The 21980-nt window shown below is 38.4% G+C and overlaps 1 protein-coding gene across 3 annotated transcripts in view; it reads right to left on the bottom strand.

Annotated features, from left to right (window-relative positions):
* FKBP5 (FKBP prolyl isomerase 5) overlaps positions 1-21706 on the bottom strand; it is a 120591-nt gene extending 98885 nt beyond the window's left edge. For all 3 annotated transcript variants that reach the window (XM_070361211.1, XM_070361210.1, XM_070361209.1), the window contains exons 1-2: positions 21550-21706; positions 15884-15988 (exon numbers count right to left, since the gene is read on the bottom strand). The gene's annotated coding sequence lies outside the window, so the exon portion shown is untranslated. The remainder of the gene's footprint in view (positions 1-15883; positions 15989-21549) is intronic.
* Positions 21707-21980: the final 274 nt, after the last annotated feature.

Genomic DNA, 21980 nt, shown 5'->3' with positions numbered 1-21980 from the left:
AACTTAAAAATGAGTCAAGCAGAGGATTCTATGTGAAGTAAGGCAGAGAAGCATTTTAACTCAGGATAATTATGATTAAGTATAACAAAGCTACAAAGTATTTATGAGGGCAGGTTTATAAAGATTCATAAAGGGGAGAAAAGATTGCAGTGTTTCAGCTGATTCTTGAAGGATGGGCAAAATTTCAACTGGCAAGGGTGTGGCAAGAGTGAAATCAAATCAAGGCTGGTAAAAGAACACAGCACATTACAAGACTCTGCGACTAGAGTACAAAGTGGCCGGGGAGGGGATGGTGAGAGAACAAGGCACAGGGTGCTCTGGGAGCACAAAGAGGTCCCTCTGAAACAGAGCCACGACCATGTGAGCTGAGGGCGAGCGTGTCTCCCAGGACAATCAGCGTGCAGAAAAACACGAAGACACAAATCACTGTGACCCATGCAGGGAACTGCACGTAACCCAATTTGGCTAAAGTGGAGGGTACATGTGGGAAGGAAGCAGATAATGCTAAATGAGCAGAGGCCTGACTATGAAGGACCTTGTGTGCCAGAAGAAAGCATTTGAACTTTTATTCCAAAGCAAGTAGAGAACTGAAGCGTTTTTAAGAAAAGAAGTGACAATCAGACTGACTTAAAAAATGAACTCTGGTAATACTCCCAACGGCTTCCCATTTCACACAGAATAAAGCCAAATCCTTCTTATGCTTAAAACTCTACATGTACACTATTGATGCTATCTATAAAACAGGTAATTAATGAGAACCTACTGTATAGCACAGGGAACTCTACTCAGTACTCTGTGGTGACCTAAATGGGAAGGAGATTTGAAAAAGAGGAGGTACATGTATATGCACAGCTGATTAACTTTGCTGTACAGCATGGTCAAGCAGCTAAACGCCAATAAAGATTTTTAAAAATAATAAGAATAAAGGGGAGAAAACCCACGTGCTGGTCGGTGGCTATCTCTGAAATTATTTCCTGTTGCTCCTCCTCTCACTCTGCCCATGTGACTCTGGCCTTCTCGCTGTACCTTCAATACGCCGCTCCTCAGGGTTTCTGCACTTGCTGTCCCCTCCACCTGAAACTCTTGCCCCAAATCAGCTTCCTCACTGGTCTCTGGTTTGCTTCCTCACTTCTAGCAGGCTCTGTTTAAACACTTTATCAGACAGACCCTCCCTATTACCCAGTATAAAAGAGCAAGGAACAGCAACAATCAGTCCTACTGTTATTTTCCCCCACCTACCACCTGGCACATGTATTTATCTGCAAATTTCCAGTCTCTCTTTAATTTTCTTCCAGGATGGATCCTCTTAATGACCCTGATATACAAACTATTATTAGCATGTCCAGATGGTGAAATTCAGGGGCATAATACTGCTCGTGTGCAGTGGAACCAGGCTGAATGACTCCTGAGCCTGCATTTGAACCATTTCACCTACTAACTCTGGTGAAGTCACAGGGCCCTGGCTTTGACTCTAGATTATTTCCTGTGACTAGGCTCCATCCTGACAAGCACCATGACAGTACACTCTAAATTCACACTGTTCTTCTTAAAAAAAAAAAAAAAAAGATACTCATTCTTATCATTTGTTATTAGCTGAGTTTCCAAAGCCAAGAAACATTTTTTAAATGATCAGTTAAAATGCACAAGGTATCTGGACTTGTATCTAGTCAATAATAAGCTGGCTTTTTTTTTTCTTGTGTTGGACCCACAGATATTAAAACAAAATGAAAAGATTTTATGAAACCACACAAAGAAGGAGCACAGAGCGAGCACAGAGCTTGACACCAAAACTACTTTTCCAAGACTTTTTTTCAAGTGTAATAGTCAACTTCAGGAATAAAACTAACTCCAACTTTAAAATACACACAACAAAATTTTCTGAGATATTACACCAAAGGAAGAACATGGCAGCTGCCTGGAAAACATCCAATAAACACAATATCGTATGTAGAGAAAAATAATGAAGGTGAGGGACTCCCCACGTAGCCCAGTGGTAAGACTATGTTTCCAATGCAGGGACTGGGGTTTGATCCCTGCTCTGGGAACTAAGATCCCACATGGCTCGTAGTGCAGCCAAAAAATTAATTAATTAAAATTTAAAAATAAGGCCATTAAAAAAAAAAAAAAAAGGTGAGTTCCCAATTAGATTTCTCCCGATTCTTTTCCTGTTTCTCAGATTACTGACTTCTTCTCTTAATTGCTCTTTACATCCCATCTCCTATTACTCAAGTTGTTTAGTCACTAAGTCGTGTGCAACTCTTTTGCAACCCCTGGACTGTAGACCAGCAGGCTCCTCTGTCCATGGGATCTCCCAGGCAAGAATGTAAGAGTAGGTTGCCATTTCCTTCTTCAGGGGACCTTCCCCATCCAGGGATCGAACCCACGTCTCCTGCATTGTCAGGCGGATGCCCACCACTGAGCCATCTGGGAAGCCCATTACTGCAAGTACCTCTTTTCAAAATGTAGTTTTCAATCAACAGCTTTTCCCCTGTCAACCACTTCATCCCAGAACTCATCCACTCTTAATTTCAACTTCACCTGCAGATAACTTCCAGATCTAGTTAATTTCTTCCGATTCCCTTCTCCAGTTTTTTAATCTCTCTTGAATTGCCTGGTTAGAGATACTTAAGAACCCTTTTATAGCCCTACTTTTTTTTTTTTTTTTTAAATCAACTTTTCCAAACTTGGCCCCTTCTCTGTTGACTTCATCATCTGCACTGTCTGGCTGTTCTTCCGCAACTTCAAACACTTCACTTTCCCCACTTCATCGACAGGGCCCGCCAACTGCGCGTTGCTTCCTACCGCCTGAGCTTTTCAATCCCACAGCCATCACCACATTCTGCGTTTTCTTCCTTTCCTTCCTGAGTCACCACAGCCCTCCAGCCTACTCACTCCCTTCTATTCATTCGGTACATATCACCAGTAAACATGCCCCAGTTCAAGGACTTAAAATAGTTCCTGAGAACAATGAAACCCAACTTCTCAAACCAATACTCAGGGCCTTCCAATCCTTTCAGACGGTCACTTGTAAATGTTGAGCTTAAACATCCCAAGGAGACAAAACCTTTGAAAACCAACATTTTGATCTTTCATATCTGGATCAGTGTAATGTATACTCTAAGTCTGTAGAAAGTATAGGCTACCATCTTCCACTTGACTTCAACTACTTATGTCAGGCAATGGGGATATTTGATTTAATCCATCTTCTGAACCACTCAAATTACCAGGAGGAGGATTCATTTTCAAAAGTTGAACTCTTCTAACCCACAAAATGAATGCATGTAGTTATTAGAAAACAACAACTCATGTCCTTAATGAGTGCAAAGCAGTATGCTATCTTTAAGGGGGAATTTTCCAACATCTATAAAAAGTGCTAAGAACACACAGAACTACACAAAAAAGATTTTCATGACCCAGATAACCACGATGGTGTGATCACTCACCTAGAGCTAGACATCCTGGAATGCGAAGTCAAGTGGGCCTTAGGAAGCATTGCTATGAACAAAACTCGTGGAGGTGATAGAATTCCAGATGAGCTATTTCAAATCCTAAAAGATGATGCTGTAAAAGTGTTGCACTCAAAATGCCAGCAAATTGGGAAAACTCAGCAGTGGCCACAGGACTGGAAAAGGTCAGTTTTCATTCCAATCCCAAAGAAAGGCAATGCCAAAGAATGTTCAAACTACCACACAATTGCACTCATCTCACGTGCTACTAAGGTAATGCTCAAAATTCTCCAAGCCAGGCTTCAGCAGTACGTGAACTGTGAACTTCCAGATGTTCAAGCTGGATTTAGAAAAGGCAGAGGAATCAGAGATCAAATTGCCAACACCTGCTGGATCAATCACAAAAGCAAGAGAGTTCTAGAAAAACATCTACTTCTGCTTTATTGACTACACCAAAGCCTCTGACTGTGTGGATCACAACAAACTGTGGAAAATCCTTTAAGAGATGGGAATACCAGACAACCTGACCTGCCTCTTGAGAAATCTGTATGCAGGTCAAGAAACACTTAGAACTGGACATGGAACAACAGACTGGTTCCAAATTGGGAAAGGAGTACATCAAGGCTGTATATTGTCACCCTGCTTATTTAACATATGCAGAGTACATTATGCAAAATGCTGGGCTGGATGAAGCACAAGGTGGAATCAAGACTGCCGGGAAAAACATCAATAACCTCAGATATGCAGATGACATCACCCTTATGGCAGAAAGTGAAGAAGAACTAAAGAGCCTCTTGATGAAAGTGAAAGAAGCAAGTGAAAAAGTAGTCTTAAAACTCAACATTCAGAAAACTAAGATCATGGCATCTGGTCCCATCACTTCATGGCAAACAGATGCAGAAACAATGGAAACAGTAACAGACTTTATTTCTTGGGCTCCAGAATCACTACAAATGGTGACTGCAGCCATGAAATTAAAAGACGCTTACTCCTTGGAAGGAAAGCAGAGACATTACTCTGCCAACAAAGGTCCCTCAAGTCAAAGCTATGGTTTTTCCACTAGTCATGTATGGTTGTGAGAGTTGGACTATATAGACAGCTGAGCGCAGAAGAATTGATGCTTCTGAACTGTGGTGTTGGAGAAGACTCTTGAGAGTCCCTTGGACTGCAAGGAGATCCAACCAGTCAATCCTAAAGGAAACCAGTCCTGAATATTCGTTAGAAGGACTAATGATGAAGTTGAAACTCCAATACTTTGGCCACCTAATGCAAAGAACTGACTCATTGGAAAAGACCCTGATGCTGGGAAAGATTGAAGGTGGGAGGAAAAAGGGACGACTGAGAATAAGATGGTTGGATGGCATCACTGATTCAATGGACATGAGTTTGAGCAAGTTCTGGGAGTTGGTGATGGACAGGGAAGCCTAGTGTGCTCAAGTCCATGGGGTCGCAAAGAGTTGGACATGACTGAGTGACTGAACTGATAAAAAGTGTAAGTGCAAATATCCTTTAGCCCTCCAATAGCACTTCCAGGAAATATCCTGTAGATAGTCTCACTGCTGCTGCTAAGTCATTTCAGTCATGTCCGACTCTGTGCGACCCCAGAGATTGCAGCCCACCAGGCTCCCCCGTCCCTGGGATTCTCCAGGCAAGAACATTGGAGTGGGTTGCCATTTCCTTCTCCAATGCATGAAAGTGAAAAGTGAAAGTGAAGTCGGTCAGTCGTGTCTGACTCTTAGCGACCCCATGGACTGCAGCCCACCAGGCTCCTCCATCCATGGGATTTTCCAGGTAAGAGTACTAGAGTGGGGTGCCATTGCCTTCTCCAATAGTCTCACAGAAGAAAACAAAATTACATGTGGAAGGTTATTAAACACAATATTGGTGAAATGGTTTAAAAAAAAAAAAAAAAAAAAAAAAGTGGCCACACTACTAAAACTTCCTTGACTATTATTATGCATCTCCACAGTGGAATATTATGCAGCAATTAAAAATAAAGAAGCAGTTACAAGGACTTCCCCAGTGGTCCAGTGGTTAGGATTTTGCACTCCCTGTGTAGGGGGCCCAGATCCAATCTCTGGTCAGGGAATTGGATCCCACATGCTGCAACTAAAGACATCACAACACCCACTGCAGTCAAATAAATAAATAATTTTTCAAAAATTCTTTAAAAATGGAGCTGTTACATATGAGTTGATATGGAAAGACCTTTAAGAAGGGGAAAACCAAGTTATACAACAATGTAGACTACTATTTTATTTGTATAAAGAAAATGCACATATATTTGTAAATGCAAGAAAATATCTAGGAAAAAAATACCAGTCATTAACAGTAGCAAATTCTGGAGAATGGGATTCAGAGAAAGAAACAAGGGAGTTTTACTTTTTGTATGGAATGTGTGTGTGTGTGTGCACATACATTATCTTTTTAAAAAAATCATCTTAACTTTCATTTTTAAAACAGGACTGAGCACAGCAAAGACTCTTTAACTTTGGATGAATGCAATTGAACTTGATTATCTACAGTGCAGGAATTATGAGCTACTCAAAGTGCTTAATGAGAAACTCATCCATTCATTCAACAATTATTTATGGAACACTAACTACATGTCAGGCACTGTACCTGATGATACTGACATAATGGTGAACAAGAAGGACCTCATCCCTGCTCCATTTTTCCTGTTTGCCTTGTAAGAACCACTCTGACTTTCAGGTTTGTGTTCTCATTGTATGCCTATAGTTTCCCATAAAATAGATAGAAATTAATAGAATAATTACATCAAACAAAAACAAGGGCTTTAAAGGTTAACTCCTATCTCCTTCATAATTAATTGAAAAAGTTATCAGAGACACACTTTGTGAAAGAACAATTCAACAAGCACCATTTCAAATAAATTTTAAGAAGTAACTTAGATGGTAAATGAAATTTAAGGGAAATTAGCTAAGAAAATTCAAAAGGGAAGAAACATTATAGAAAATTTTTCTTTTCTGTATGGATTTATATATACTCACTAAATTCTTCTACAATAAACATGTACCATACAATAAGGAGAAAGTAAGAGCTGTTCTTGAAAAGAACCCTTTGTTACAAAAACAGATCAGCTACTGCCTAAAGTCCACCCCCCTAACTCATTATACCAGGCCCCGTATGGTCTGGCCTGGTCGAGACTCTTTGTTTTGTCAGCCTAGAGCCCATTCCACCCTCTACTGCAAACAGCATTCTGGGACTTTCCACCAGGGAATCACTGCTCCTCACCCCTGGGGGTAGGCCCATCCCCAGTCCCGCCAGTCAGCTCCTTCAAGCCCCCTGGCCATCCCAATAGTTCAGAGGCAAAAACATGACAGATCCAAATCCAATCAATTCTGAAAAAGGCTAATTTTAATGAGGCTATTAAAATGGTAATTGCTGACATATAATACAGCTAAATTTCCTAGAAGAACTTTGTAATAAATAGAATTCTCATTTAATGTGGTCCCTGAATATTCTGAGTGACTGTAACTTCAAATCACAAAACTGGAGTGAAAGAATCATAACTGACCTCTTTTGTTGAAATACAACAACAACAACAAAAAACACAGTATTAGAAAATTCCCATTTCTAAGAAGTTACTAAAACTTCATGTTGTTTCAAACAATAAGAATGTTGAAACCATATAGATCACATCCTGTTAAAACAGGTAAGTATAGAAACAGTAAGAAAATAGGTTACCCAGCATACACGTTAATCATATGTCCTGTGACAGAAATCTTCTAAACCACTTCAAAAATAAAGACCTCAACCTTTAGTATTTCCTGAGGCACCTAAAATGCCACAATACCTAAAACAAACAAACAAAACCCAAACACTTGAAATGTATAATAAACATTTTTTTTAGTATTTTTTTTTATCAGTTAACTATTTTCTTTTCAAAACTAGGAAAACTATAGAGTACATTAATAAATTACAAGGGAACAAACTTCAACCCAATATGAGAAAATAAAACTTAACCATTAGAATTTCCTAAGAGTGAAATGGACTATCTTGTAAAACAGGGACCTCTCCTTCCCTGGAACTAAAACTAAAACCAACACTCTGTAATTCTCTGAAAATAAGACATCCTTGAAGAATTTGACTGCTGTGCCAGCTGTTTTATTTCTTGAGAGTATAGCTGAACACATATAATAATCCGTTGCATTTTTTTCTAGCATTGCACAATTTTCCTGGCACACAATGTGCATACTGTATTTATTATCATATTTAAGCATCTGACAGCATTGTAAGAATCCATATTATTATTCTCTAACTAAATGCACACATAATTTTTTAGTCTTCAAATGGCCATGGATTTCAGTAAAGTATCCTATACATTCTTTCCACAAAGTTTAAATACATTTCCTGAACTTTTAGCTTTCAGTTTCCTGTTCGTCAATGGCTACAATTCTAGAGGCAATATATAAACACACCCTAGCCATGGTATTTCCACTTTTGACAACAGTGGATGTAAACTTAATATGACCAAATAGAACTACAGTGCATATGAATGGTATATGACAGCTAACACAGCAACAGCAGTAGTTAAGGCATAAAAATGGAAATATAAATATATTCCTTTTTAAGAATTCACATAACAACCTCTTTTTTAACTTAGAACTCAGAAAAGGTTTCTCTCTCATTAAAAACTGATAAGCTTTCTTTATTAGACAATAACGATGAAACCAATCCTATTCCCTTTTTTCTCTTGCTTGCCAGGAAGCTCAGAGCTAAATTCAGTGTTTAAATACAGAAAATATCTTGCCTCAGATTACTGGTTTAGAGATTTCTTTCCACTCTCATCCTGCTCATTATTTCTCAAGTATTTTATGCTTGAATTCTGGTTTTTAATAGTGTTTGCCTTTTAATTTTAATTACAAGATATCAAATCTTTTCAATGAATATAGAAGAAACTTAATTTAAAAGTCATATATTTATATCACTGAATAATCTGTTAATCCAATTCACAAAAAATGTAGGTCCTAAAATGTATCTTTACTTTCCCCTTTTAAAGTTGTTTCACACATTTCATGATTCATTTTTTAAAAAGTCATTGCTGAGTTCTCAAAATAAAAGACTAGGATCAAAACAAATTACTAAATTAGGGACACTAGATTAGGAGAATTATTAATTTTTAAACGTTTTCAATTTTCTAACAAAATTGGTCTGGCAAAGCTAGATAACTGTCATAAAAAATTAATTCACATAAACTGTACTAAAATTTTGTTTACTGTTACCAGCATTTCAGATGCAAAACAGACAACAGGTATAAAAATATTTACTTAGGAATCTTAAAGAGGAAAACTCAGTCACACTTGTTTAGCAGCTATAGATACACAAACACGAAAATATTCAGCACATGGTAATACCAAATAGTTTATTAAAGGAGATATGAATAAAATGAACAAAAACAATAGGAAGATGAACTACAACCAAACTGACAAATCTAACCAAAAACTAAACAAAAATATACCATGAGTTGAACAGAAAATCTAAATAGTCATATTAAAAATGGAAAAAGAAATAAATTTATTTTATAACAAAGACTACAGTCTATAAGAATGTATAATATTAAAGCTCTCCACTTATAGAAGCCACAAATAAAAAATGGAAAATAGTAAATGGAGTAAGCAAGACAGCCAAATAATTTATATAAAGGTTACAAAAACCAATTGTTCCTTTCTCTCTCATCATACGAGAACTGGAAGGCTTACACCCAAAGCTAAATTATATTAACATATACAATATTTATGCTATATATTACATATATAATATAGTATTATACACAGTGCACATATTATAATTATACACAATGATTTATATATATAAAGAATATATTCTATAAATATACATATATAGAAGCCTTTGCTTCTATATATATATATTTGTATGTATATAGAAACAAAGGCTAAAAACCACTCAAAATATAATTTAACAAATTTCTTTAAAACAATAAAACAGTTTACAAGAAAAAAATTTTAAAACAGAAAACAAACTCCTATAATTTGAAGAAAGAGGCTAAGAGATCCTTACACACACACAGCTATCAAAAAAATCCAAAATTTAATTTTGAAGTATTTATTTTTCCTATTAGCATAAATAGAAGTTATAATTTCCTATAAAGAATAATCATCTATACAAAACAAGTTGCAGATCATAAGAGAAAAAAATCCTCAGAAAAATGAAGACAGGAAAAAGAAACTAAAGCCTAGACAATACAACTAAGGGATCTGATACAAAGCACTGAGGACACGGACACAGTTCTTCTTTGTGTATATACACTTCAGCTTCACGGCGTTTGAAAATGATAAAGAAAAATAAGTATTTCAGTAAAAATGAATCTGGTTAGAAGCCTTTTTTTTTTTTAAGAGATAGGGCAGGATGAACAGAGAGGTCTGGGGCATCTTTATGTAACCCATGACACTTATTCTTTCTTTCATCTTGCGGAAGAATACAAAACATGGAAATATTACCAGCTGTGAAATAATTTTATGATAAAATTATGCTTAAAGTGACTAAAAAAGTATTTGCACATCACACAAGTTTTCAAAACACAAGAGGAGCATCTTGCCAAAGTTAAAACAAGACACTGCAAGAGCAGAAAAGTGGTGTGACAGTGATTTAGAGATTAGGAACTGACACTACTGAGAAAAAATTACGTGCTCTGTAAAAAGTGAAGGAAGCATTTATTGAGCAACTAGAGTATCCAGACACTAAATAAAGATTAGGGCTTTATAAAATATAGTCTGTCAGATTATATCTAGGTAGGAAAACGATCTAGAAGAGTACAGTGCTTAAGTAAGCTTCTCACCTTTACGTGTGGCATATGGTAAAATGTAAGACACTGAAGAAGATGTAAGCTTAGAGACAACTGTCCGAGCAGAAGTACTGGTTTGGGGGCTGTGAGGTGAAAGTACAATAGTTCCCAACATTTCATGCTAACCTTACGGGCCCATCAATCACTCTGTAAGAGAACCTGTGTTCCACCATGATAGGAACAAAATGTCCACTTTTTTTGAGAATGTTATTTATAATACTATTTATAACTTAAAACTTTAAAAATAAAAGAAATCCTTTTATTTCTAAAGCACACTTTGGAGTTTGGTTTTAAACATTACAGCAAAAGAGACACAGATGTATAGAACAGTCTTTTGGACTCTGTGGAAGAGGGAGAGGGTGGGATGATTAGGCAGAATGGCACTGAAACATGTAATACCATATATGAAACGAATCGCCAGTCCAGGTTCGAAGCAGGATACAGGATGCTCAGGGCTGGTGCACTGGAACAAACCAGAGGGATGGTACGGGGAGGGAGGGGGGTTCAGGATGGGGAGCACGTGTATACCTTTGGCGGATTCATGTTGATGTATGGCAAAACCAATATTGTAATTAGCCTCCAATTAAAATAAATAAATTTATATAAAAAAAAGAATAGTAATGCTAGTTTAATAAGTGTAATCATGGGCTTCTCATTAAGAACAGAGTGAATTATTATCACATTATTCCTAGCAGTAAAATTATTCTTACCTTGGGGTCTGATAGTTGTTAGTAGAAATATTAGTGATACTACTCTAACTCCTACCCAGATTGTTAAGAATCATACTAGGATAACAGTGTAAAAAAAAAAACAAAAAACAAAAAAAAACCAGCCCTTGTTTAGCTCTGAAAGGTATAGGTTGCTAATTATTAGCTGTGGATCTTCACATAACTTCCTCTGGACCTCAATGTCCTCATCTGTAAAATAAGACTGCTGGACTAGAGAATATTTCCCCACTTTACTCACTTTTTTTGCCCTATCCCTTTCTACTTTGTGACTTTGACGATTTAGGATCTCTACTGGGATTTTTGAGGGCAGAGTGGAAAACAGCAGAAACCCACTAAACTTTGAAGAAACGGAATAAGCATTATGTAAACAAATAGAATAAGGAGAGAAATAGGGAAAGTTAGCCAAAATACATGTTTACAAAAAGAAATGGATAGATTAAAGAGCCATAATGGTTCAAAGTAGAGGATCATGAACTTCACTGTCAAAATTAGTATGAACAGCAGTTTCAGTTACACTGAAATCAGGAAAGACAGTGAGAAATGCAAGAGACACGACTTAGAAATGTTATTCACAGCACACAAGGATGCTTTACAATAACCCAAAAAATCTTCCCAAGTTCCCCAGAAATATATGGAGAAGATGTCATAGTCCCTGGCTTAATCACTCATAATTCTGCCCCAACACAATCCCACACTATTTTCCACAGGTTATTCCCTTGAATCCATTTGGCTTCATCATTTCAAACAAACTTACCATACCTCCCCATCGTTATCATTCAATGTTCTACCTGAAATGCATTCTCCCTTCTCTCAATTTATAGCAACAGTTTATCATGCGCTAATTACATGGCTTGTTTCTGGGTTTTGGGGGGTTGTGCTGGGTCTTCTAACCACATTTGAGGCATTGTTCTAAGCACTTGGCATGTACTAACTCATTTAATTCTCTCAACAATCCTAGGAAGGAGGTCAAGTAACTTACTGAAGATTACACAGTAGCAGAGTCACGACTCTAACACAGGCAGTCTGGCTCCAAGGAGCCTATCCCCTTAACCTGCTAACTAGTCCTACAAAGCTCAGGTGGAGTTCTGTCACCTTCCTGAAATTCTCATCCGCTTAGCAATTACTCCTGCCTCACGAGTTCTCAAGTACACCACTCATTTGTCACTTACCACAGGACTTGGGTTGTTACTTATCTTTTGTGTACATGTTCTATCTTGTCTAAGGACAGGATCTTATTTATTCTGTAACAACGCTTAGAACCTAACAGAACTTATTATCCAAACACAAAACTGCTTATTAATGAAAGTATAATTGTATTTAATATTTACTGAAGACATATGCCAGGTTCTGGGCTAAGTACTTTGTATGTATTATCTCATTTAAACCTCACAGCTCTTAGGTAGGTATTAATACTGCATGCACCTCCCAATATTATAGATGAGGAAACTGAGGCTCAGAGAAAAGCTATGTATCTTGTCCCATATCACAAAGCGGTGGTGACAGTCTTACCTAAGGGTCTAACCAGACTCTTAGTCTCCACCCAACCACAAAACACCCTGAAGACAAAATCAGTCCTAACAACTCAACTCAACTCTCACTTACTCTGCAGCACTATTCTGAACACCAAGCATTCAGGATAATAGGCACAGCTTCTCACAGTGCACGAGGGCCTCAGGACCACATTCTGATGCCACAGGCAGAGGGGCCATCCCCAAAACTTCAGGAAGATTTTAACTTATATTTTAAACCAAAATAATCCTTGGAAACTCTTCCATCCCATTCCTTCTCCCTTCAGGCTCCCCTACTCCCTATACCCTAGGACTTATCTCTAGTTTCTATACTATAGAGAAGGATTCCACTAATCCTAACAACTGTAACTTGCCCAAGATCATGTAGCAATACTCCTTATCAAAGGTCTAGCCCCCACCATACTAGCCTTCCTATAAATGGTGTAATTTTCTTCTCCATTTTCCACTCTTAATAACCATTAATTTCTGCATAAGCATCTCAGAATCCCTGTATTATTCCTACTTCCCACAGAAGAAAATAATCAGATATACTGGATTATCTAAAACAGTATCAAATTTTATTCTCTTATCCCCGAGTCAGTAATGTAAAATTGCATCTTGATTTCCACCAGGAGGAAATTCAAACAATTCCCAGAAGAGCAGAAAGAAGAAAGATCTCCATAAGCTGACCAAAGGCAAGCCAAGTTCATAAGCTATAATCCATCTGGAAAGGACTCAGGCCCAAGACCACTGGAGGCTGGCTACTGCTCATGTGAAGTGCAACAGACAACCCTTACTTTCCCCTTTTTTATTTTACATCCTCTCAACTAACCTCAGTTGCTATCTTTCTGACAAACCTCAATTCTAGGAGCCTGTAAAGAGAAGGGAAAGTAATGAGATAAGAGTGTCAAGTCACTTTTGGCATAATGGCTTTTTGATGAGAACTATCTTGGACAGGAAATTTGCCACAAGGAATAGGAGAAGAGTTTTCAGGTAAACCAATAGATCCCTTATTTTTACCACAGAAGCACAAGACGTCCTGAAAATGTGTTACATACACATAGTATCTGCCCCACTGCAAAGCACCTGCAGATATTCTGGGCTAGAAGGAACTCACTTGGGCCATTTCTGTGGTAAGGAAGTCTGCCACCTATACCCCTGCCGGCCATCATTCACCAGGTTGAGTGGTCTGGAGATCATCTACATCACCTTGGTTCAAATATAATGATTTCCTAGGCCTTAAAAATTATGTGTTTGCTTATAAGACTGAAGCCTTCTCTGAAAGGGAAGAAAATGCCCTATTTTACTTTAGTAATATATCTTAATTTTGATATATATCAAGTTCATTATAGATTAAGGACAACTTCCTGCTAACATGTTACCCAAATTAGGACAATTAGAGTGGAAATGAAAAGGACAAAAAAGCATAAATTTAGAAACAAAGTGATTTAGTGACTCATTGAGCTTAAGTAAAGGAAGAGTAAGGGGAAAAAAAAAATGACCAGTAAGAATAACAGAGTCAGGAGCAGCTAAAGAGGAAAGTCAAGAAAGTGTTTCGACTGGGGGCGGAGGGAGGGGGTGTTGGTGTGCAGTTGCTACAGAGATGGTATTTAAACATATTTAGTTTCAAGACACAGGTGAAAATTTGGGCCTCAGTTTTGGAAGGCCTCAAGAAGATACAGATTTGGAGCCTAAAAAAGCACAGCAATAACTTAGTTTTTAGAGAAAGAGAAAATAACAGCAAAACATTTAAACAACAGCATTCCTCAGACACTACATTTTGAAGATAATCTAACTTTTCAGATGAACAGTACTTTATTCTATAGTGTATTTGAACTAATTTACTATAAAGAAAAAGCTAAAAAATGTATCTTTCTTTTCCAGGCTATGAACTGACAGAAAGAAACTAAGAATAAGAATGGCTTCAGAATTACTGATCGTCCAAAGCTAAGTGTGAGCTAAAACACACCGCTTTTCAGGTTTCTCTATGTACAACAAAATTTGGGGGGAAAAAAAAAATCTGGTATACTACTGCTTTACAATATTTGTGAGAATGTAACAGTTTTAAAAGCACATTAACTGAACTGTTGATAATTAATAAACCTGGAGAATAGGTATATAGATGTTCATTATACTAGTGTCTCCAGTTCCGTGTATGTTTGAAACTTTCATAATAAAAAGTCTAAAAGAAAAACTACCTATAAGTATTTTTAAAATTCTATCTGCAGTTAAGGCTTGACAACTCAAAACAAAATTCTTAAAATTTTTCAAATAATGCTTTATTCATGCTCAACAGATCAGTGAAATTTAGTGTCTATAAAAGGGAGAACAGGACATGAGGAACAGGAGCGTGTTCACTAAATGAAGAAAGTCAGTCCTATTACCCATGTTGGCCAAGTTCGACGTTTGTCATTTTTCTCATCAAAGAACTTACATTTGTTAAGGAAAAAATTTACAGACAATATATATGTACAGTTTTGGTTAGTACAGGCAACATAAGTGTTTATCGCCAGTCATCAATGATTAATTTGTTAAGCCTGTTGGTTAGTTCTCCTGTTACTTCAAATCATCTTCCACTCTAGCATAACCAAATAAACAAATTTCTTACGGAGATGCCAAAAAAAAAAAAAAAGGACGAAAAGTGAATATCCATAAATAATGCCCAATCCTAAATTGTGAAGGACATATTTAAGCTTACATAAAATAGTAAGTTAAGAAAAAAAGTTGAATGTCTTAACAACTGACATATTTTTAAGATATGACTTAAATAGGTTTAACTCAAATCACTCTATGGCAGCACTAAAACTAATAGAGAGCACCAAATTCACCATTTAGATTTACCACTTACCTATGATCAAGACTAGTTTATATGGTTAGTATGCACCACTCTTTCCTCCCTATTATAAATACCACCCAAAAAGAACAACCAAATTTGTTTCCCTCTTCTTTGGTGAATTTTAGGACAGTAAAGATTGTACATGTTTGAGAAAAACCTAGCGCACTGAAGATGTGCCACTCTCTTAACGGGAATTACCAGTACCTTCCCAGGATGCTATCACTGGGTAGCAGTCTTGTTCCCTAGGTGACTTACACAGCATAACAAAATAAACCAGTTTCCTTGCTGGCAATTGTGCCTTGAATCATTTTCAGGATTCTGTTTCTTCTAACAGAAATATGATGTCATGAGACTTCAGAGAGAAGGAACACAGATACATATAGAGACAAAAGACATGTCAGTAATTCTTCTTCTACGTTATTAAAGTACTGCTTTCATATTTCAAATTGAGGTATTTCACTTTTTTCAGATAACAAAGTCATTCTCATCTTCAACAAACATTTATAGCTTTTTTCCTTATGAAAGTAAAAGTTACATACCATAAAATGCACAGATCTTTAGTATTCGGCTTGGTAAATTTGAACAAATGTATACAACACCAATTGATGAATCTGGAAGTTCTGTGTACTGGTCTTGAAACTGTTCTGTAAGTTAAAAATATATGAAAATTAAAAATTACCCTGAAAGCGTATATGTGAATTTAATCACTTGAATCCCAAACCAAGCTATAGAATATTTCTATCACCCTCAAAAGTTCCCTTTTGGGACTTCCTGGTGGTCCAAAGGCTAAGACTCCACTCTCCCAATGCAGGGGGCCAGGGTTTGATCCCTAGTCAAGAAACTAGATCCTACGTGCTGCCAACAAAGACCCAGCAAAGTCAAATTAATTAATTTTTTGAAAACTGAAGAGTTTCTTTACAGAAAATGTTCCCCTTTGTCCCTTTCCAGTTATCCACAGCCTTTACCCAGAAACTGCTTTCCTGATTTCTATCACCATACCTAAGTTTTGTCTGTTCTTATATTTTTTATAAATGGCATCGAACAATACATACATGTGTTTGGTTTCTCTTGCTCTGAAAAATATTTCTGAGATTCTTCTATGTCATTGTATGAGTCATTGAAAGTGAAGTGAAAGTGAAGTCGTTCAGTCGTGTCTGACTCTTTGCGACCCTGTGGACTGTAGCCCACCAGGCTCCTCCGTCCATGGGATTCTCCAGGTAAGAATACTAGAGTGGGTTGCCATTTCCTTCTCCAGGGGATCTTCCCAACCCAAGGATCGAACCCAGGTCTCCCGCACTGCAGGCAGATGCTTTAACCTCTGAGCCACCATGAGTCATTATTATTATGAGTCATTTATTATTATTGTGAAGAAAGATTCTACGAACATTTTTATCAGTTTCTGTGTGGACATGTACTTTGTTCCTCTTGATGAAGCAAGATTTCACTTGAAAAAAAAGAATTCACATATAAATAAGCCTGGGAAGTCATATAGATGATTTATATGTATACATACAATAAACATACACAGTTTCATATATAATACAAATACATATAGTATAGATATTTATCTTCCTACCTGTGTGTACGTATTTATGTGTGTGTGTACACAAATGGACTCTGAGAGATCTACCCAGGAATAACCCCAAAGGTATATTAAACAAACTTATAAAGTTCACAATGAAAATAAATTTAGATGACATTTCAATTCTTAATAAGTATATTATATTTTAACCTAAGTATAATTCAAAAGAGAAACAAATTTCTCTCCATGTAAGCTACTGTATTTCGCATCAATGAAATACCATCTTTTCACAACAGATCCCCTTTCCAAACTAGAATTTCAGAACATTAAATATGACTATCCATGATGAAGTAATTTTTTAATGCTAGGGGGTAAAACCCAAAATATGTTAAGGTTACAAGATTTTACTTTATTGTCTTGCTTTTTTAAAAAAGTTAAACATGGAAATAATTCCATTGGCTAATATTTAACATGAGTAAAGACCATTTCATCCTTATTCAGAAAAAGACCTCCATTCCAAAAAGCAACCTACTGCAGCACTGTCTGTGACAGAGACATCCTGACCTTCAAATTCCATGTGTAACTTTCAGCAGCTAGAAGGATCTTTAATTTCCAGAGACAGGAACATTGAGAAACATACACACAAATCGGATTTTTGATGCAACCAATTTGAAATCCCCAACCCTGTTTTTGATCATCAGATGATCATTTGCAGGGGACTAGGAGTGGTTCTTCATTTAACATCACAGACAAACTGCCAAGACTACAAACTGAACATCACAAATGGTTCCAAAAATTTACCATCGCCTGCTTTAGCAAAGATTTGCAGACTACAAAAGGGGAAAAAACCCCTCTTCTATCTTTGATCTTTCTCCATCTTTTATTCCTCCTTCCAAAAAATGAGCAATTTCAAGACCATACAACTCAAATGGACTGTATTTTTAATCTTAAAAAACATTCTTAGCATTCGGATGTTCCATAACTTTCACAGATGTGGAAATGTTTACTTAAAAACCCATTACTGCACTCTGAAAATACATAATTTTTATTTTTCTAGTAACTGTACCTTTTTCTAAAAAGAAAAAAACAAACTTGATTAAGTGTTACAAAAATGACAGCAGTTCCAAAGAGCTACAATTTCCAACTTTCAATATCTTTTTGCCTGTTTTAGAGAGCTAAAATTTTATTCCTATTTTTTAAAATGTTTCTTTTCCAGACCAAGAGTAGAAAATAGATCAAATCAAATGTGTAGACCCCACACTCCCTCTGGTGGTCCTTCACTCTTATTAACTAGCTGTTTTCCAAAAGGCTAGAACACTAAAATACGTGCCACATTTAAGGATTATAGTCTTACATGTTTGAGTTTCAGCTGAATGCAGGTCAAGCCTCATCATGACAAAAATGAAGTACAAATAATTTGAGAGCTTGAATTTTAGTGTTTTAAATACTACTGAAATATCCTTAGGAACTTAGTTACGTCCACAAGGTCCTGCTATAAATTACTTTAACCTGTTTCATTTGGCAGAACTATCTTTTACACAATAAATAAGCATCTTTTTGCAAAAAAAACCCCACTTAAGTGGCTACTGTTTTTAAATCAACAGTTATATGATTTACCTACCAACTTCCACTTAGTCTCAAATGACTGTAAATTTAATTTTCCTTAAACTTTTAATTTTCCTGGCATAATGTCAGAAGTTAAAAATGCACTGTAAAAAAAATTCAGAATGTAAAATAATGAAAAAATCTGATTACTTAATTAGCTAGGTTAGAAAGTTCAAATAGTTTCAGAATTATAAAAAGTATAAAATATTTAACTGTTCAGCATAAAATAAGTACAGAATTCAGTGTGCCAAAATATGTACAATATAGATTGTTAGGAATTGTGAAAAATCATATTAAAGGCCTACAGAAAATATTCTTAATAACAGATACAGCATGCATTTTACTGTTAAATAAACAAGTATTACTATCTAACAGTATCATGTGATTTACCCTCAAACGTAGCTTGTTTCACATGTGTCCCTGTTTTTCTGTAGCTTTGTTTAATCAAAAATATTTGCCCACCCCCAAATTCAAAAGGAGCCAAACCTGAGGGTAAGTGACTTAAAAATACTCCCAACATTTATTATGTAGATGTAAGAATTCAACTTATATTTAATTTTGAAACTATAACGTGGTTGACCATTTTATGATACGGTCTACCACAAGTTAAAAGTGGACAGAAATCAGTAATTAAAACATGTAAAAATTGAATTTGAAAACAGTATTTTAATTAAAAGGCACTTTTAAAGTTCCCAAAACATGCTTCTGTAAATTAAACTATGAAATACAGCTTTAATTTATGGTATGTGGTACATTTAAGCATCACAAGATAAAAACTATAAAACTTCTAATTATACACAATAGTTAAACTAATATATTCCTATACACTTTAAACAACAATTATATAGATCACCTATAACCCTAGTCTCATGAGATTCCTCAGAACTACTTATACAGAATAAAACCCACTCTGAACAAGTCACTGCTCAATCTACCTTCGCTAAGCATCGAAAAGCCAACTCAGCTTTCAACAGTAATAATTTCTTCTACAGCTATAGAAAGAGGATGTTCTTCCTTCTCTAGACTGCTTGTTCTAAGCTAAGACTTTAGGAAACAAAACAACCGAAATAAGTTCTTTTTCCAATGCAAGAATAAACAGAAAATTGAAGACTTCACTAGTTGCCTAATCCAATATTTTAAAATGTTCACGTTTGAAAGACAAAGAACTCACAGCAGATAAGCCTGTTTTAGAGAAACAAAAAAAAATTTTATAAAATCTTTGATTAAAAAAAAAAAAATCCCGAACAGTCACAACTAGCCTATTGGTTAGAGTGCACCTTTCAAAGGTGTTACTAATTAACATGTGACTAAAATTACCATTCAATGAAGCACTAATAAAGTAACATAATTAAATCAAAAGTGTAACTGTCCTTAAGAAGTTCCTTACATCTCTTATTCAAATCATATCCAGCACAGACATTTTAAAAAGACATAAGAAAAATCTGAGTTATCTAAACCTTCATAATATATTTTAAAATAATTACATATTATTTTAAAACTTTTTCTATAAATGCCCTAAATTGGTCAAGGCCGTAACTATAGATTTTAAGTGAGGTCAGCTGTGAGAGAGAGAAACAGAAAATAAGTGAAAGTATAACATAAAAACTTCCACAAGAATAAAAAGTTGTTCAACTCTACCCTCGAATTTTAAAATAAATACTCTTATGCGGGGCGGGGGAGGGGGAGAATGGGTGAAGGAGAATTCCCATAGGCTATTAAAAATACTGAACCAAAATATGCCTTAACTTTTCCCTTGTCTACAATCTAACAAAACGAGAAGACAATGAAAATAAACACTCCTGTGTGCCTTCAGAGAGGCAAAGAAAGCTCCCATTCAAAGCTAAGCCTTATTCCACTCTTGTAAAGTAAATCCAAAACCACGAGCTCAAACTGCTTCATGCAGAATTTACTGAATGGCGGCCAAACGTTGTACACTCTGTCCTGAACCACAGCGAAGGATATCTCGAGCTCTGCATTCTCCATTTACAACTTGTACCTTACTATGCATGCTTTCACCACCACTGCAGAAACCGATTTTTAAACTAAGATGTTCCTCCCGGCCAAGTCAATGGAAAGAAGGCAATCCACACGCTGGCGACACTCCCCACTTTCCCCACCCACCCCGCACCCCAATCAATACTGGTTTTTGACTCCTATACTACGGTCAGCACACCTTTAAAAAAAAAAAAAAAATTCATTACGGGAGAAGGCTTGAACAAAGCCCAGGGAGTGAATTGAATTATCGAACACTGAAACAACTTTTCAGTGGCTCTCACCTGGCACTTGGGATAATCACCTGTTGGAACGGCGCTGCCCCAGTCCCCTCTACAGGCAGTCGAGGACGGGGAGGCCGTGTTCCCAGTCACTGGTCCTCCTCCCGGGGCGGCAGGTGAAAGGCGGCGAACGCGCATATCCACACCCACCGCCCCGGGAGCGCAGACCGAAAGCCGGGGACCGCGGCTGCGGCGGGACGCTCCGTTATCCCTCCCTCGGCGGGCCCGCCAGGTGAGCGAGGCTCCATCGCGCCTGCGATGCGTGCCGGCGCACGGCTCACCGCGGGCCCACTTCTCCCGCCGCCCGGGCCCGGGAGACCGAAGTTTCTCTCCCGCTCGCGGCGGCGGCGGCTCACGGGCCGCCTGGCTCTCAGGCGTCGGGCGGCGGGCGAGTCGAGGGCCGCCGAGACGGGACCTGTTACCCAGGGCGGGAAACCAAAAAAAAAAAAAAAAAGAGCCGAGTGAGGACAAGCGGGGCGCGACCGGCCTCGTCTCCCTGAGGGAGAGCGCGGCAGGGGCGGGGAGCCGTTCCCGCGGCCGCCCGGCTCCGCGCCTCTAGTAGGGGAAGGGAGCCCCGGCCCAGCTCGCCCGGCAGGACGCAGAGGATTCCCGCGGGGGAGTCTGGGCGCCTCCAGCGCGCCCGCTCCTAGGAGTCCCGGCCCCGCCGGCCCCGCAGCGCGGTTCCCGGGCTGGGGCCCCGTGTGAGGAAGCAGCGCAGCGGCTGCAGGACCGCGAAGGAGGGAACGCGGTTCCCGGGGCCGGGCGGCCACCCCGCCTCATCCCCCCATGGCCATGGCGCCGGTACCTGTCGCCGTGGCGGCTCGCCCGCTCTGTCGCTCTGCCTCAGCCGCGCGCCGCCGGCCCCTCAGCCCGCCCAGCAGGCCGCCCGCGCGCCGGACGCCGCCGCCGGAGACTGGCAGCGCCCGCGAAGCGGCCTGAGTTCCCCGGGGCAGCGCCCGGCGCAGTCCCGCCCCCGCGGGCCGCAGGACCCGCCTCCCATAGGGCCCCGGGGCTGTCAGTCCGCCCCCAAAAGACGCGCGGGCTGTCGCTTCTCCCATCCCGATTGGCGGCCGAACGCCGTCCATGCAAATAAGGCCCCGCCCCGGGTCATTTGCACCTCCGCCTCGGTGTAACCTCCGCCTCCCCCACGCCAGCCCACGTGTCTAGCCCTTGCCCCTTTGTGGGCGCTGTAGGGAAGAGATGGAGGAAACTGACCGACGCCCCCTCACTCCATCC

This window comes from Bos mutus, chromosome 23 (genome assembly GCF_027580195.1).
Source record: "Bos mutus isolate GX-2022 chromosome 23, NWIPB_WYAK_1.1, whole genome shotgun sequence".
Taxonomy (NCBI): Eukaryota; Metazoa; Chordata; class Mammalia; order Artiodactyla; family Bovidae; genus Bos; species Bos mutus.
Note: the sequence above shows the minus strand (reverse complement) of the source record. Positions and strands in the feature narration are given on the sequence as shown.